A 17,719-nucleotide genomic window follows, 5' to 3' on the forward strand; every position below is an offset into this window, starting at 1 on the left:
TCATTACTCTGGACTTCATCATGCCCATAGGAAACTCATCATCTTGCAAGATCGAATCCACTTAGGTCTTCCCACCTCATCATTATCCTCTAGCCCTGGCATTCCTCTGATTGGAAGGTAGAGAATGTTCATTTAACAGAGCCTCTAGGCTTGTCATCTCCTCATTTCTCACCCAGCTACACTGTTCTGGATTTCATCATTACCTTGTTTCAGGTATTTTCCCTTCCCTCTCACCCTGAAGATCTTTCTTTTTTGTGTTGTTTTCCCCTATTAGATTGTAAGTTCCTTGAAGGCAGGAAATGTCTTACTTGCTAGTATTTATATCCCAGCTCCTAGCACAATGTGCCTTAATGCCAGAGTAGTACTTAATACTGGAGAGTTTTCAAAAAGGCCAAACCTTGATCTTGTTTTCTTTGGCTGCTCTCTCTTGGTTTGACTCCTTCACTGATGGCATCTAGGGAGAGACGATTATGGAAGGGCAGATTTCTCAGGCCTTCTCCCCTCCAAGGCCGTGTGGCCCCATAAAAATGGGTCACAGCTGTTTGCCTTCCTTGGCATTTGTGCTTTTCCACCTTAGGTGAAGAGATCAGAGATTCCTACCTTGTGAACTTTGAAAAGCCAGAAGAGCAAGCTTCTGGAAATGAAATATCCCAGCATCCCAGAGTTTTGTTTTTTTTAGCCAGCTCAGTATCAATGCCTCAAGGTATAAGGAGTGGCCTTCAGGACCCAACCCAGAAGTTTCTGAGACAAAGACCGACTTGGAAAGGATGCCACATCTGGATTTGCACTTTCTCGAACTATTGTTATGTAGAAATGTGCTGAGAACAAGTCCCTTCTTAAAGACTGTCTTCACAAAACATTGCTTAACAAGGTCAAGGTAGGGATAGGGGAGAGTGTTCCGAGGAGAAATGTGGATGACATAATTCTTTTTATATCTTGAAATATCTCTAAAAGCTAGTGGACATAAAGTGGTTAAATGGAACTGGGGCACTTACTGAAGGCTAACCAGGGGGACAGAGGGTGTGGGGACAAAGCTAGTGGGAGCTTGAGCCAATGGCAGGAAAGAACAGTCATCCCCAAACCTTTCAGAGTAGCCTTATAGAACCCTGATGGGGAGATATGGCTGTGCCCTGGACCTCAGAAAATACTTGCTATGTAAATGAGAGATATCCAATGTAAATGGAAGGTGAACCTCAGAGGGAGGGCACTGAGCTGGGTGGGGGAATTGTGAAGAGGGTAAGTGGCTACCCCTTACACAAATGCATTGCTAGGGCTCTAGTCCACCACCTAAAAGTTCAGACCTATTTTCTGACTGTCCATGGGTCTTTCTTGTCTCTCTCTCACTTCTCACATGGGCACTATTCAGAATGTGTCTCCAACAAACTTCTCTACAAAGTCTCCTACGTTAACACACAGTGTACACTGTGTCAACAGCATGCATTGGCTGTCCTCCACCTGCACAGGAATGACTGTTACATGACAGATGGCACAGGAAAGGTGACAAGGAGGATAAGGTAAAAAAATCATCCCGAATTTACAATTATTGGAGACCACAGGTGAAAAATGATGACACCACAGGCAAAACTAGTGAAGGCATAACTGGCATAAGGGAAGAGAGAGTAAGTTTGTCAACAAGAGATTCGAGATTACAGAAGGTCCAGTAGAATGAACCAGACAGTGACAAAGTGGGCTGTAGGAGGCCTGTGGAGGAGTAGGCCTGATTAGACTAGAGAGGGGCATCTTCTGGGTATGCACCTAGAACTTGGAAGCTAGTACAATAGGAAGGAGATGGTTATGGAATGCTCTGCAGCCAGAACCCAACCAATAATATTAGGAATGATATTTACACAGGCTTCAGGTTTCACAAAACATTCAATTGATCCATGAGCATTTATTAAGCTAGGCATTAGTCTAGGTTCTGGGGATTCAACAGCAGAACAATGCTTAATCCCAAAGAGCTTTTATTTTATTGGAGGAAATACACACCCCCACAATAAGTAAATACCAGACACATTCAAAAGAAATACAAAGTCACTGGTATTTAAAGTAATTTTAAATTTGCTGGTGAGGGGAGTACTTAGAAATGAGAAAATCAGGAAATATCTTCTGTAGGAAGAAGTAGGTGAGCTCAGCCTCAAAGGAAGCTAGAAATGCTAAGAGATAAAGGGGAGAAAAGAGAAAGCATTCCAAGCATATGCGGGTAGGTTGTTGCTGTGGAGTTGTTTTTCAGTCATGTCTGACTCTTTGTGACCCCATTTGGGGTTTTCTTGGCAGCGATACTGGAGTGGTTGGCCATTTCCTTCTCCAGCTCATTTTACAAATGAAGAAACTGAGGCAAACAGGGTTATGTGACTTGCTCAGGGTCACACAACTAGTCAATGTCTGAGGTCAGATTTAAACTCAGGTCTTCCAGACTCCAGGCCTTGTGTTCTATCCACTGAACCACCTAGCTGTCCTTTCCCCCTGCTCCCCGTTAAACATTAGATGTTCTTTTCTTGATTCTTTCCAAGCACTTAATCTTTCTTCCCATGTAGATTTAGAGAATAATTACTGATGTTTATACAATGCTTTGAAGTTGATGAGACCCTTGCCCTCATTATCTCATTTGAGCCTCACAACAAGCTGATGACATGGGTACTGAAAGGACCAGCACTGCTATTTTACAGATGAGCAAAGTGAGGCTGAGAGGCTGGGTAACTTCCCCTGATGGCCCAGGTAGTGAGGACCAGGGGCAGGTCTTCCAGATTCTGAGTACAGCACTAGATCCTTTATACCAGGCTTCCTCTTGAGTGTCTTGGCTACAAGGAAGACATCATAATATTTTTGGAGTGTAACCAGCAGAAAAAAATCTAGGAGTGTGGATTTTGGAAACATGCCAACCACAGGCTTTCACACTCAGAGTTTTTAGGAAATACTGCCATGAAAGTTGTTCTAGAAATTAGTCTGGCACAGTGGAAATTAGACTAGGAGACTGATTAACCAAGTGAGTCTCAAACTACTGAGCGTCAGTTTTCTTTTCCATAAAATACATGCACTTCACTATTGTAGAGGGGATGTGGTGAAGGGGTACCAGCCCTGGAGTCACAATGTCCTAACTTGGAATGCTGCTCCAGATACTTACTAGCTGGGCTAGCATACACAAGTCCCAGCCTTTGAATGTCAATTCCTCATCGGGAAAATGGGGAAAAGTGCCTATAATAATCACCTCACCAGGTTGTTAGGTAATATATATAAAGCATTTTGTAAACCTTAGAAGAACCACCTCAGTATCAATATCAATTACCATTACTTGCCCTAGTAATATCTCAGGGTTCATTGTTCATCAGTCATTTTTCAGTCCTGTCTGACTCTACATGAACCCATTTGGGGTTTTCACAGCAAAGATACTGGAGTGGTTTGTCATTTCCTTCTCCAGTTCATTTGACAGATGAGGAAACTGAGGCAAACAGGGTTAAGTGACTTGCTCAGGGTCACGTAGCTAGTAAGCGTTTGAGGCCAGGTTTGAACTCAGAAAGATGAGTCTTCCTAACTCCAGGTCTGGTATTATTCACTGCATCATCTAGTGGCCCATCTTAGGATGAAGATCTGTATGTATGTATGTACCTAAAGCACTATATAGGTGTAGGTAGTTGTCCTTCAGGGATCCAGGGTTTGTATAACCCTTTCTCCGCCATAACATGAAATCTGCAAATTTAGAGACATCTCCACTCCAAATGTTCATGCAGACTATTTGTGCCTGACCTGTGGTAGAGCTTTCCCAGCGTGTATTGGTCTGATTAGCCACAGTCTGTAACTTGATTCCAAGACAGTGATGTCATTTTGATGCTCTTTGAGGATGAAGGATAACAAAGCGCCAACCAACCCCACTGCAGATCACAAATCCTCCACACCAGGGGCAGGGAGGTGAAGCACTGGCCCCAGAGTCAGGAGGACTTGAGTTCAAGTCTGGACTGAGACACTAGCTTCATGACCCTGGGCATGTCACTTAGCCCCAGCTGCCTCCAAAAACAAAAACCAAGTCTTCTACACCCATTTAATGAGTTACTATGCCCAAAAGAATTTACTTTATTTAGTATTTATTTTATTGGTGGCTGGCTAATCCTTTAGTAAGGAGTCCTTTCTGAACTGAGCCATTATCAGTACTAATTTGTCAGATTATAATCATTACCAGTAATAACCAATTTGAACTTGAAGTTAGTTTTCAAATCAGCAGTGGAGACAGAAGTCTAAGATGAGAAATTCTGCCAACTTTTTAGCCATGCAATCTCTCTGGGGTCTCAGTTTCCTGAACTATGAAATAAACAGAATGATAGTTTCCCTGCCTATCTCATTGTGAGGATCAAATGACAGAAATTATGGGGCCTTCAAAGTCAACTGGTCCAAACAGACCTTTTACAGATGAGGAAATTGAGGCTTGAGGAGGTCAATTAACTAAAGTCACCCAGGTAGGATGTGGACAAATGAGGAGTAGACTGCAGGTCCTCTGACTCCAAATACAAATAATTTTCTACAGCGTCAGGCTGCCTCATCACTTTTGAAAGTGACTTACAAACTCTAAAACATTTTGCAAATGAAAGAGAGATCATCTCTCTTTGCTTTCAAAATCACTTAATGGTTGGTTTCTAGATCGGGTAGAGTTTTTTTCCCTTAAAAGTTTATTTTTATTTAGAATGATAATTATTTCTTACATTCTTCATAAACATGTAAAGACTTTTTCTGACAACTTTTAATGCCCCTCCACAATATGGCTCCCTCCTAAATTTCTGATCATTTCCTATGGCTTTCCTTTTCACACTCGGCATTCCAGTCAGACCGGTCTAAGTTCCCAGCCCTTGCATTTCCTAGTGCCTTGCTTTGGAACAGGGGTTCTCCCATATGTGAAATGCTCTTCCTCTTTTCATCCACCCCTTAGAATCCCTGACTTCCTTCCAAGTAAGGCTCAAGTACAAGAACCTACAACACCCACATCCCCAACTCCTCTCCAGCTTGTCTTGATTCACTTGTGTCTATGTTGTATCCCCCTAGCACCCAGTAAATGCTTATAAAAAATGAAATGAATTGATTCCTGTAGACTAAAATGGATTCTTGGCTTAACTATGTCATTCAGCAAATCTCCCTTTGTGAAAAGCAGAGGCTCCCAAAGTTGCAAGGGAGAAAAGGAGGGCCAGATTGCTTAATAAATGTTCCACTAATGTCCACCACACTGTACTTTCTGTGCTGACATTTATTGCTTGCGCAGAATAGATGTATTTAGTCCCTGGTGCTGCTCAAAAAAAAAAAAAATGCCTTTAATCAAAGAGGGTCAGAGACACCATGAAGATGAGTGGGAGACAGATCAAAGTTGGCTTGGAACTTTAGCACCTCAGCAACTAATCTGAATTAACCAAAGTGGGCAGGGAATGTTTTAAACAAGAAGGTAACTCTTACCTTTGGGAAAAGGGCAAACATTCTCTGCAAATACTGGCACCTTCACCTGGATGCAACAGCTGGGATTGGTTAGAGAGGTTTCAGCTGAAATCTGACTGACTTGGACTTGCCTTTACTACGATGGTGACTGTCTGCTGTCTTGATTAAGAATTATCGATCCAGTGAGCTTGTAGCATGGAACCAGAATGGAAAGTTCAAGGTGTGATTATAAAGTAATAAGCCAATTTTCAGGTATGTCCTGTGGAATCCATGCCATTCCTTTATAGTTATGCATAGAGAAGCAATGCTGTCCCCAGAAGAACACCAGAGAAAAATAAGTTGGAGCCCAGGGATCCCAGAATCATAGATTTATGATGGAAGATACCTTAGAGGTCATCTAGCCCAACTCCCTCATTTTGGGAAACTAGTCACAAAGACAATACATGACTTACTCAAGGTCATGCAAATGGTAAATGGCTGAGCTAGAATTAGAACCCACATCTCATACTTCATAGACATTTGAGGAATTGTTCAGATCTCCATCCTTCGTGTTATATAATGTCATCATATTATAATTATTTTATTATTATTAATGAATGATTAATTAGTTATAATTATTTTAAGACTGGGTCTCCCTATCTTACCCAGACAAAAAGTGCAGAGACCACTCATGTCCTAATCTCATCACTGATCAGTACAGAAAACTTGACCTGATCCATCTTTCCAACCTGAGTTGGTCCTTGGGCATCCTGGTGACCCACCCCCACCCCAGCACCCAGGGGCTCACTATATTGATGCTGGACCTTGTAAAGATATCCAGCTGACTTTAGCCCTACTAGACTTCAGAACTCCTGACTTCAAGTTATCCACCTGCCCACCCTGCCTCCCCTATGTACCACCATGCCTGGAAACTTTACGGTTTCTGTACATGTTGGTCTAACTTATCAATTTTGTTGAGGGGAGGGAAAGGGCACAGAGAGGAGAATAAACACCAACGTGTTTATTATTATATATTTGTTATTATAGGAAAATTCCTATATATTTAGCTTTTGAATTCCTTAGAATTTAATCATCTATGACTTTTACCCAGGGTTAATCCTCTTCAGCTCACCCATGGTCCAAAGGCCCAACCCTGGAATTCTTCTTTCTCAGCGCCACCTCTTAGAAACCCTAATTTCATTCAGAGCTTACTTTGGACACCACTTCTTGCATTCAATTATTTCCTTGTTTCTGTCAGCTCACCATGCCTCACCAAAAAGATGACTTTGGATTGATTTTGTATATACTTCTCTCTTAATAGGACAAAGGCTCCTCGAGGGAAGGCACAGCTTCCTTTTGTTTTTTGCATCCCCTATATACCTAGCCAATCAATAGTAGATTCTTAATAAATACTTGCCAATTAATTAGTTGGTTGCCCCTTGAACAAGGAGAGAAAAATCACCCCATTCACCTGTCTCCCCTTGTTTCCCTTAAGTTCCTAGATTGCCAGCCCAGATGTGTGATGGGAAAAGCTGCACTGAACAGGAAATCTATGCAAATGTGCCCCTGCAAGTGAGGTAGGGATGTTTGAAAGATTCATTGCTTGTGGTGGTAGGAAGCCTCAGGCTGCCTCTGGTCCAGCTATAAATAAACAGAGGCTTATATTTAAGAGTGATTTACTATCCTTCATTAGTGTATTTTATATTTCACTTCATTCAGATAAACAAATTATATAAACACTTTATATATAAGCTAAACGTGTCACATATCATGACTCAAAATATGTATTTAATTAAAAAAATACATCTTTTAAGACTAAAGCCCTAAATACATATTAAACTACATCCGCATTTGAAGGTAAATGAGAGGTGTCACCTAACAGATATTAACTGAGTCATGCAGATTGGGATACCTCTATGAAGAAAAAGACTTTATCTCAGTGACACACTTTGCTGTTAGAAGTTTCCTACTAAGGCAGCTAAGGAATAGAGCGGATAGAACACCAGCCCTGGAGTCAGGAGGACCTGAAGTCAAATGTGGCCTCAGAGTCACTTAACCCTGATTACCTAAGGTGGGGGAGTGGAGGAGGGGGTGCCGTGGAGAGGATGGGAGAAGGATTTTCTTTACCAGAAGTTGAAAGAATATGAAAGGCAGGGGAATGTGCTCTGGAGGGCTATCATACAATGAAAAACTATTAAATTCTAACTAAAGTAGACAGAAGTAGTATGGCAGAGGGGATGAGATTCAGCCTTGTGGTTATGAAGGTCTGGGTCCAAATGCTGCCTTTGACACATAAAAGCTTTTTGTAAGAGTGGGTTCATTTAACCTCCAAGTATTCCAGATGATGGGGTACAGACCCTGGGAACCTGCTAGAACTCTCCTTAATCTCCCCAGCTAATCTGGTTTTTCATCCCCAAATCTGTTACCCTTAACCTAGCTAGGCCCTCTATTATTCATTACCTCTGGATTGCCCCACTTGCTTCTCACCCAAGCCCTCCATTATCTGATACCTCCCAATTACCTTCAGCTGTTTCCCACCCACCCTTGATTACATCACTAAGTTATCCCAGTCCCAGCAATACTACTTGGCCACCTCTAGATCTTTCCCATGGTCTTTCTGTATATGTTTCATCTCGCTTCCATGAAGGCATTCAGATTCAATCCAGCTCTGATTCTGTCTACTTGAGATTCTGTCTGGCCTGCTTGTCAATACAAGTGGCACAAGTGGTTAGGCTTCTTAAGAGTCAACCCAATATGGTGAACCTTTAATAAATTTTGTTTTACTTTGGCTGAAAGAAGACTTGAGTCAAATTCATTCTACAGGACCCGGCATGTATGTATTTTGGGGTTCCAAGTACCCCAAACCTCAACACCATGGTTCCCTAATCTCATCATTTTGGTTCCCTGATCTCATCACAGATATCTCTAAAATCATCAAATATAAAGGAGTTGTTGATATTGATCTGCATAGGTGGAGGGTGATTCCATGCTGGGTGTTCACCAAACTGATAAAATCACAAATCCATTGAAAAATTTAAAATTTATAAAATTTATAAAATTATAAAATTCCAATAAACTCCAAAAACCAAAAACCTCTAGTCAAAACAATTCATTTGTGACACATAAGCTTTTCTCCTTAGTTCTAGGAGAAAGCAATCAATAAATGTTTATTAATAACCAGCCATCATGCCAGCACCTCAAAGCCAACACATTCAAAAATAAACATACCATCTTTGCCCCTAAACTTTCTCCTGCCTTGTATTTCTCTTAATGGCACCAGCATCTTTCTAGTCATCCCAGCCCTCAATCTTAGTGTTTAATTCGTCCCTCTTACTCACCTCTCAAATCCAACTAGTTATTAGGTGTGAAACCTGGTAGTTAATTGCCATTACACCATAGCAATTGAGTGTCAAGGAAAGAGTACTGGGTTACTGCCTGGGGCTAGAAAGACTGAGACCTCAAAGGATGACCTGCTACCAGTCTGATTAGGATCTAAACCCAGAAAGGAACCAGGATTTATATACCATGTCAGTCAGAGGAAGGAAGGAAGGAAGGAGGGAAAGAAAGAAAGAAAGAAAGAAAGAAAGAAAGAAAGAAAGAAAGAAAGAAAGAAAGAAAGAAAGAAAGAAAGAAAGAAAGAAAGAAAGAAAGAAAGAAAGAAAGAGAAAGAAAGAAAGGAAGGAAGGAAGGAAGGAAGGAAGGAAGGAAGGAAGGAAGGAAGGAAGGAAGGAAGAAAGGAAGAAAGGAAGAAAGGAAGGAAGAAAGGAAGAAAGAAAGGAAGGAAGAAGGAAGGAAGGAAGGAAGGAAGGAAAGAAAGAAAGAAAGAAGGAAAGAAAGAAAGGAAGGAAGGAAGGAAGGAAGAAAGAAGGAAAGAAAGAAAGAATGAAAGAAAGAAAGAAGGAAGGAAAGAAAGAAGGAAAGAAAGAAAGGAAGGAAGAAAGAAAGGAAGAAAGAAAGAAGGAAAGAAAGAAGGAAAGAAGGAAGGAAAGAAGGAAAGAAAGAAGGAAAGAAAGAAGGAAGGAAGGAGAAGAAGGGAGGAAGGAAGGAAGGAGAAGAAGGGAGGGAGGGAAGAAGACAAGAAGGGGAGAAGGAGTAAAGAGGGAAGGAAGGAGGGAGGGAGGGAAAGAAGCATTTATTGAACATCTACTTTGTGTTAAGCTCTATGCTATTAGCACTTTCAGAACCAAACATATGCTCCATATATGAGAAATCTTCTAGATATGGTTTGCACTCCACCATCTTGGAATATTGCTTATGAGCTGGTGCCATGCATGTGTGGTCTGTCACTCAGTGACTACGAGACCTCTAGTCCAAACTAGAGCAACAGACTAACACAGTATAATGTAAGTTCCTCACGGGGAGGGACTATTTCATTTTGTCCTTTGAATCACTCAGCATACTGCCTGCACATAGCAAGATCTTTCTAAATGTTTGTTGAGTTGAATTACACTAAACGCTATGTCATCATAGGACCCTGGAAAGCAGAGTCAGCTGGAGCTCCCTCAGTTCTGTGCTTAGCAAATTCAGACGCACTGCTCCCCTAATCTCAACAATTTAGAGTTGCTCTCTCTTGGGTCAAAAGCCCCTTCCTTTCTCAAATCTCCTTGCAATTCCAAAATTGTTCTATTTTGTTTCGACACCACTTTCATTTCTAAATTTTTCCCTTCCCCTTTACAGCCCAACAATTTTTAGTCTTTATCCTTCTTGGCTTCTCTGAAGCTTTTGATACAATTGACCAGCCCCTTTTCCTGAACATTCTTTCCTCTGTCAGCTTCTCTGACTATGTTTTCTGCTGCTTCTCCTCCTACCTGTCCTACTGGTTGGTCTAGATCTCCTTTGCTGAATCATCCTTAGTCTCCTGCCTCCTACAGCTTTGTCTCAGGCTCTTTTTCTTCTCTCTTTCTCTTGGGGATCTCATGCTAAGTCATTCAATAATCACCTCCATAGGGATGGTTCCCGAATCTATCCATACAGCCCTAATCTCGCTTCTGAATATTAATCTTACGTTGCCTACTGTCTGCTGATATCCCATAGGAATTCTACCCAATTGCTAACACTCTCCTTTCTTATATACTTTGTGTTTAATTACCTAAGATTTATTTGTATTTATTCTCTCTCTCTCTCTCTCTCTCTCTCTCTCTCTCTCTCTCTCTCTCTCTCTCTCTCTCTCTCTTTCTCTCTCTCTCTCTCTCATCAGCAGTAGTTCCTTCTTGTACGTGTGTCCCTAGCACCTACCACAGTCCCTGGCACAAAGTAGAAGTCTAATAAATGTTTGCTGTTTGTTCTCAAACTCACTATGTTCAAAATTAAACTTGTTTTCTTCCTCCTTAAACCTTTTCCTGTTCTTCAAATCCTCCTGTTTCTGATAAGACACTGCCATCCTCTCAGTCACCTCATTTTATAATCTAAACCCCCTTATCCAAGTAGTAGCCTCCGGAAGAACTAAGTTCAAATCTTGCCTGGATAGGGTCATTGAACTACTCTCACTTTACAAGGTCTTATCTATTCTACTTCTGCAACTTGTCTTTCATCCCTCCCCTTCTCTCTGCTTACAAAGCCAGCATCCTATTCCAGGTCCTCATACCCTTTTCCCTGGACTGTTATAATAGCTTCCTGATTGGTCTTCCTGCATGCAGGGTCATCCATATTTAATTCAACCCCTATACTATTGCCAAACTTATTTTCCTATGACATGGGTCTGACTTTGCCACTCTCCTGCTCTAAAACCTTTAGTGTCTCCCCACTGCTTACAAGATTAAGTGCCAGCTCCTTCGGCTGGCACTGAAGCCTCCACAATCTGATCCCCACTTACCTCTCCAGCCTTGTTTTGTGCCATTCTCCTTAAAGATGTGACATTCCAGCCAAACTAGGCCAGAATTTGTTCTCCAAACTTAATGCCCCATCTTCTGCATCCCTTCCACATCTATGTTTCTTCAAGAGCTGTCTTCTTTGGAAACTCAGTTCAGAAGTAAACTTCTCTATGGAACTTTCCTTGTTTAGTGGACTCGCCTGACTCAATTTTCCCTGTACTATGTTTAGCAGAATACAAGTTCCTAAAGGACATTTGTCTTTGTCTAGTTGAAGGTACTTAATAAAGGTATATTGTACAGAATTGACCCAAGTTTGAATCTCATCCTGATCTGGTACTAGTAACCCTGAGAAAGGGCAGTTAGGTGGTACAGTCTCACCCTGTTTGCCTCGATTTCCTCATCTGTCAAAAGAGCTGGAGAAGGAAATGGCAAATCATTCCAGTATCTTTGCCCAACAAAAACCTAAATGGGGTCATGAAGAATCAGAAATGACTGAACAGCAACAATGTGTAAATAGGGACTATTATTCAAGGTCATCTTACTTCTCCACTCAAAAACCCTTCACTGACTCCCTATTTCTGGGCTGGTAAATATCACAATAAATATTACCTGGCATTCAGGGACCCCATAAACCCTTCTTTCTACCTTTGTTTTTTGAGGGAATCAGGGTTAGGTGACTTGCTCAGGGTCACACAGCTAGTAAGTGTCTCAGGTCAGATTTGAATTCAGGTCTTCCTGACTCCAGGGCCAACGTTCCCATTTGTATCTTGGCTATGGAAGATTCTCTGTTCTGCTTTGTCCTGTCCTTCCTCATCTCCTTGTGTTGTAATCAATCAATAAGCATTCATTACATTCCTGTTATGTGCCAGCCACTGGACACACATACCCCCAAAACTAAGCAGTTCTCTATCCTCAAGGAATTTACATTCCAAAACAGGAGACTACATGCAAAACCTGTACCAAGCAGATTGGGTTCATCCTTCATTGCCGAAGAAGACCAAGCAGATAGCCTCTGAGGGAGGGCGGGAAGGTCTGGTCACTAGCAGGAGAGAGGTTTCATGAAGATGGTGGTACTTTTGCTGAAGGACTTGAGGGAAACTAGAGATTCCAAGAGGCTCCTGGCCTTAAGTGATCTGGGTCCTACTGCATAATGAGATTTGCATTGCTGTTCTCTCCTAGTCTTAGCTCCCTGTACATGTCTTCATTAGCCTGAGCTAGGTTGGTCCTTCTGCTACATCCTTCCAGTGGAAAATTGGGAGATGGTGTCCTTTAGGAGAAACATAAGCCTTTCCTTCCTTCAGTTAGAGATTGTTAAGGCCTGATTGAAGTAACACAACACAGGCGAAATTGCTCATGTTAGTGTGCAGTCACACAAATATCATCCGGTTATATAATAATAATAGCTAGCATTTGTATAGCACTTTTAAGGTTTGGAAAGCTCTTTATAAACATCTCATTTTATCATCACAACCACCCTGGGAAGTCAGCACAATTATCATCCTCACTTTACAGATGAGGTAACTGAGGCAGAAAACAGTTAAGTGACTTGCCCAGGGTTACATAGCTAAGTAAGTGTCCAAAGCTGGATTTGAACCCAGGACTTCCTGATTCTAGGATTCTATTCTACTATGCTTCAGGACCTGTGCTGGTTGCTAGGGATATAAAGAAAAAGGGGGAAAGTTTGTGTGTTTTTGGAGTTTACATTCTAGTAGGAGGAATGCAATATTTATGTAGATAAATAAATGTGAACTAACTTAGGAGAGGCTTTGCAACTCGTTGGAGGAATCACGATAGGTCTTATTTGGAAATGGTCTTTTAGCTTAGCCAGTCGTAAAGGAAGCCAGGCTCCGAGTGAGCTGGAGGATTCCAGTAGGCTAGTCAGGGATGGAGAGCATTCCAAGCTTGGGAAAGAGCTTCTGCCAAGACTCAGGGATCAGAGATCATGTATCCTACATGGCAAATAGGCCAATCTGGCTGAGACATGGAGAGAATAAAGGGTAGTAATGTATAATAAGACCCAAATGATTAGTTGGCTGGAGCCAGATTGTGATAGGCTTTAAAGGTCCAAGAAAAATTTGTATTTTATCCTAGAGACAATAGGGATGAGTCATCACAACTAAACTACATAGCTGAGGGTTAGATCCTTTCCTGTTTGGTTTTCTTTTGTGGGAAGAGGGGGGCAATTCAAGAGTAAGAGGATTCTAAGGCCCTGAATCCCCAAGAAGGTTGAGTCAGAGGTATGTGGGGAAGGGGTGGAGAATGAAGGTGGGGACTGTAGACAGCCAAAGGACAGTAGACACAAGAAGTGGAGAGTCAATTCATACAGCTTGGGGTAAAGGGCTCAGAAAGCAAAGACAATGCTGGGATCAACCAACACAGTCTTTGACTGAGGCTCCCTTCCTTTCACCTTTCGCTGTCCCCAGAGGAATCTGGGTTAGGTGTAGCTGTGCACATATGTCACACCAATACTCTCCCATAGGAGTTGCTCAGTTATTTTTTTGTACATCCAGCCATGTTTACTATATAGGAGCTTTGTTCCTGAAGGCTTCCTTAATGCAGCTGTCACACACACACACACACACACACACACACACACACACACACACACACACACACACACACACACACACACACACACCATTTTCCTTCACCATCCCCTAAACTCCCTTAGTTATATTCTCTCCTTAAACTGAGCTTCCTCTGGGTTTGAGCAGAGAAAAGATTAGCTGCACCCGGATGTTCATGGAGGTTTCCAGTTCTCCCAAGACAATGTGTAGCTCAGAAGTAGCTTAGAGTATTCTTTTCTTGTCAGGTAGGTGCCCTAGGTAGGTGCTGCAGGACTTCCAAAGGGGTCAGCAACCCAAGGTGAAAGAGAGCACCACTGGTCATCCCTCTCTTCTCTACCTATCACTCCTCCATGCTCACCTGTCTGTACAGGAGCAACAGCTACCACCCCCCAACCCCCCAAGAAAAGGTTTGGATTCCCAGTGCCACTGTTTAAGATCCGGCAGCTCTTACCCTGCAAAATGACCAGGTCCACAAAGTTGCTCAACCTGCCCCTGCCCTTTCCCCATGCCAGCCCCACCTCCAAATGGGGCCTGAGCCCATTTTTTATTTCCTCAAACAATGTCAGTATGAAACAGCATTTTCAAGGTATGAGGAGGAAGGAGAAAGTCAGGTCCCAGTTTTCAGCACAGGGTTGAGGGTTCCCGGAATTTAGAGAAGGAAGCCACCTTGGAGACCATCTAGTCCACATCTTTTGATTTACATCTTTTGAAGAAACTGAGGCACGGACAAGGGAAGTGATCTGCCAGAAGACACACATTAGCAAGGAAGTAGCAGAGCTAAGATTTAAGGCATTGTGTTGTGTTGGTGATGATACAAATACTAGGGCTAATTTAAAAAGGGCATTTTGGCAATATCCTGTTTGCTTATCAGTGAAGAATGCCCTCTGGCAATAAGGCCTCACCACTCTGCCTCCAGTCCCCTTTCAGTACAGCAAAAAGCATTTGAGGAGGAATTAGTTGATAGACTGAGGCATCATAATGTAGTGGGTTGAACGCTGGGCTTGGAGCTAGGAAGTCCCAAGTTCAAGTCTTCTGACGTTCTTTTATCAGCTGTGTGTGAATGGTGATAGGGCTCCCTAGGATTTAGTTAATCACCATTGATTTGGTAATCTGTCTTCACAGATGGATGTACTTCCTAGTTATTGATGACAATTGAATGAGAACTGTAGCTTGCCCACCTTCATCTTAAATTAAATAATATTTGATTCAAAACAAAATTTGGATATTAATCCTCTTCTTGGTTCATAATATAGCATGGCACAGACATGCAGTCACAAAACCTGGGTCCAAATTCTAGATCTACTATCTGGTTAGGCCCAGATCTCTGGGCCTCAGTTTTTTAACTTGTAAAATGAGAATTGTCCAAGGTCATGTGGTATCCTCCTAGCTCTGGGTCTGGATTCAAATCTTACCTCTGGTACTGACTACTATGTTTCCTTGGCCTGGGAGAATAGGTGGTGAAGCAGATAGAGAGGGGGGACCTAGAGGCATAAAGAGTTGAGTTTAAATCCAACTTCAAGCACTTATTAGCTGTGTGATCCTGAGCAAGTCCCTTAACCCCTGTCTTCTCGCCTGTAAAATGGGTGTAATGATAGCGCTGTTGTGAAGATCCAATGATGTAATATTTGCATAAATGCTGATTCTTATTAAATGCCAGATTATTAAAATATAGACTTTGTGGCCCTGGACAAGTCATTACACTTCTCCATTAGACTGGGAGTTCCTTGAAGGCAGCAAAGATAATATTTATGATTGCTATTCAGTAGATTTTCAGTCATGTCTGATTCTTCATGAACCCGTTTGGCAGAGATACTTCAGTGATTTGCTATTTCCTTCTCTGGCTCATTTGATAGATGAGGAAACTGAGACAAGCAGAATGAAGTGCCTTGCCCAGCTAGGAAGTATCAGAGGTCAAATTAGAACTCAGGTCTTCCTGACTCCAGGCCCAGAGCTCTGTCCACTTGGACACCTCTCTGCCCCATAATATTTGTAAAGCACTTAGGAAAGTGCCTAGCACATAGCAGGGCCTTTAGAAGTGCTTACTTTCTTAAACTCTTTGAGCCTTAGTTTTCTTACCTGACAAATGAAGGGGCTGGACTACATGACGACCTTTCAGATTTACATCTATGAGACTATAATTTCAAAATCCTTCCAGCTGACAGTCTCAGATTCTTTGAATGACTCTATGAATATGCATTTACTTGGTCAGTAAGAGGGAGAACTTGGGGGTGGGGATGAGTCCTTTCACTTGAGCATTTTAAGTAACCTGAAATGTCCAATTCCAGACAACTGAAATTGACAAACGCAGGCCAGCAAGGTCTCCTTTTGGGTGGAAAGAACACCCAAACTTTTACTTCTTTCCAATTCTCCTGAGTTTCTGAGTGGCTCAGAAATCGGTTACTTGTCACTATACAGTTTAGGGCAGGCGTATGTGGTTTTGCATTTCCTCTTGGATTGGTTCAGAGCCCAGCGGAGCAGTTCCTTTCACGGGACTCACAGTTTGTCTTGTATGTGTGGCCTTCCCCCACTCTGCTCCCCCGCAACTCCCCAGGACCCCGAACAATTGCTTACAGGTAATGCTCTTAATCCCTCTCCCCGCAGCTTTGAAGATCCTTCCAGCTGCAACAGTGCTCCTTAGCTTGGAGCATCTGGACCCAACTTCAAAGCCCTCTGCTGGAATTGTTAGTTCCACCCACTACAGTAGCTCCAAAGGCACCGTTACTAGCTATTTATTGTGCAAATCTTTATGGAGATGACCCCGGAAGTTTTCTTGACCCAGTGCTTTCTCCCAGAGTGGCTGCATTCTAGGGACTTCGGGGGACTACCCAGGATATGTGGCTGAAAGGGCCAGGGGCTGAGAGATTAAGCAACCAGAAGCTAGATTGACTGCCTTCGTGACAATTAGTATCTGTGCCAAGCATAAGCCTTGGGAGCTCCCTTGCTAGGGGAAAAATCATTTCAAAGAGCTGAAACAAACTGGACCTGGGAGGATGCAGTATGGTTAATGGAAATCATACTGTATTTAATGAAAGAGGAGCAGGGTTTAAACCCCAGCTTTGCCACTGTGTGAATTTGGTTAGGTTATTTATACTTTCAGGGCCTTGGGCTCCTATCTGCAAAACGGCAGGTGAATTAGCATAGATAGCCTAATGATCAGAATTAGAGTTGGAACCTCTGATACATGCTAGCTTGTCCACATAATCAAGGGCAAGTCATTTAACTCTGAAAGTCTTTAAGTTACTGACCGGTGGCTTCATCTTCCCAGAAGGGAATTTCCATACTGGGAGTTCCCTGTGTTCTTAAAATTATAGCTCTAGACCCCCTTTTTCATTCCCCACAAAAACCAATAGGGTCCCTAGAATTTAGAGTGGGAAAATAGCCTTAAAGACCATTTAGTTCAATTCCCCAGTTTGACGGATAAGGAAATTAAAGGACCATGAAGGTTAAATGACCTTTCCAATGTCACAAAGATATTAATAGGAGAGCTGAAATTCAAGTGTAGATTATCTGAAGCCAAATTCAGTATTCTCTGCACTATCCCCAAATGCCTCTTCCTAGTTTCTGCTCTGGTCAACTCTTGGAAATTAAACATTTTCTTTAGTAACTCTACCTGTACCCAGGATTGATTCCCAGCTCTGGGCTTTTATACTGGCTATCCCTGACACTTGGAAGAAAGTCCCTCCTCACCTCAGATTCTTATTTTTCCTGGCTTCCTTCAAGACTCAGCTCTCATACAATTTTTTGTAGGAGGTCTTTCCCAGTTTCCTTCTTCCCTCTAAGGTCTTCTTTCACACATTACATTCCATCTACAACGGTGTGCTGCTAAATGTTTAACAACTTACTAACAAATGTTTAACAACTGGCTCTCTAGAGGAATTCAGGCAGGGTGCAATTTTAAGATTGATTTGCATTATTAACAGTTTCTCCATTACTTTCTTAAGTCTAAACAATCAACAA

General features: G+C 42.2%; 1 long non-coding RNA gene across 1 annotated transcript in view; it reads left to right on the plus strand.

The window, feature by feature from the left end:
- Positions 1-17,719, plus strand: part of LOC140511865 (uncharacterized) — a 67,441-nt gene that overhangs the window by 36,879 nt on the left and 12,843 nt on the right. The gene's annotated exons all lie outside the window — the stretch shown is intronic.

Source organism: Notamacropus eugenii, chromosome 6, assembly GCF_028372415.1.
Source record: "Notamacropus eugenii isolate mMacEug1 chromosome 6, mMacEug1.pri_v2, whole genome shotgun sequence".
Classification (NCBI taxonomy): domain Eukaryota; kingdom Metazoa; phylum Chordata; class Mammalia; order Diprotodontia; family Macropodidae; genus Notamacropus; species Notamacropus eugenii.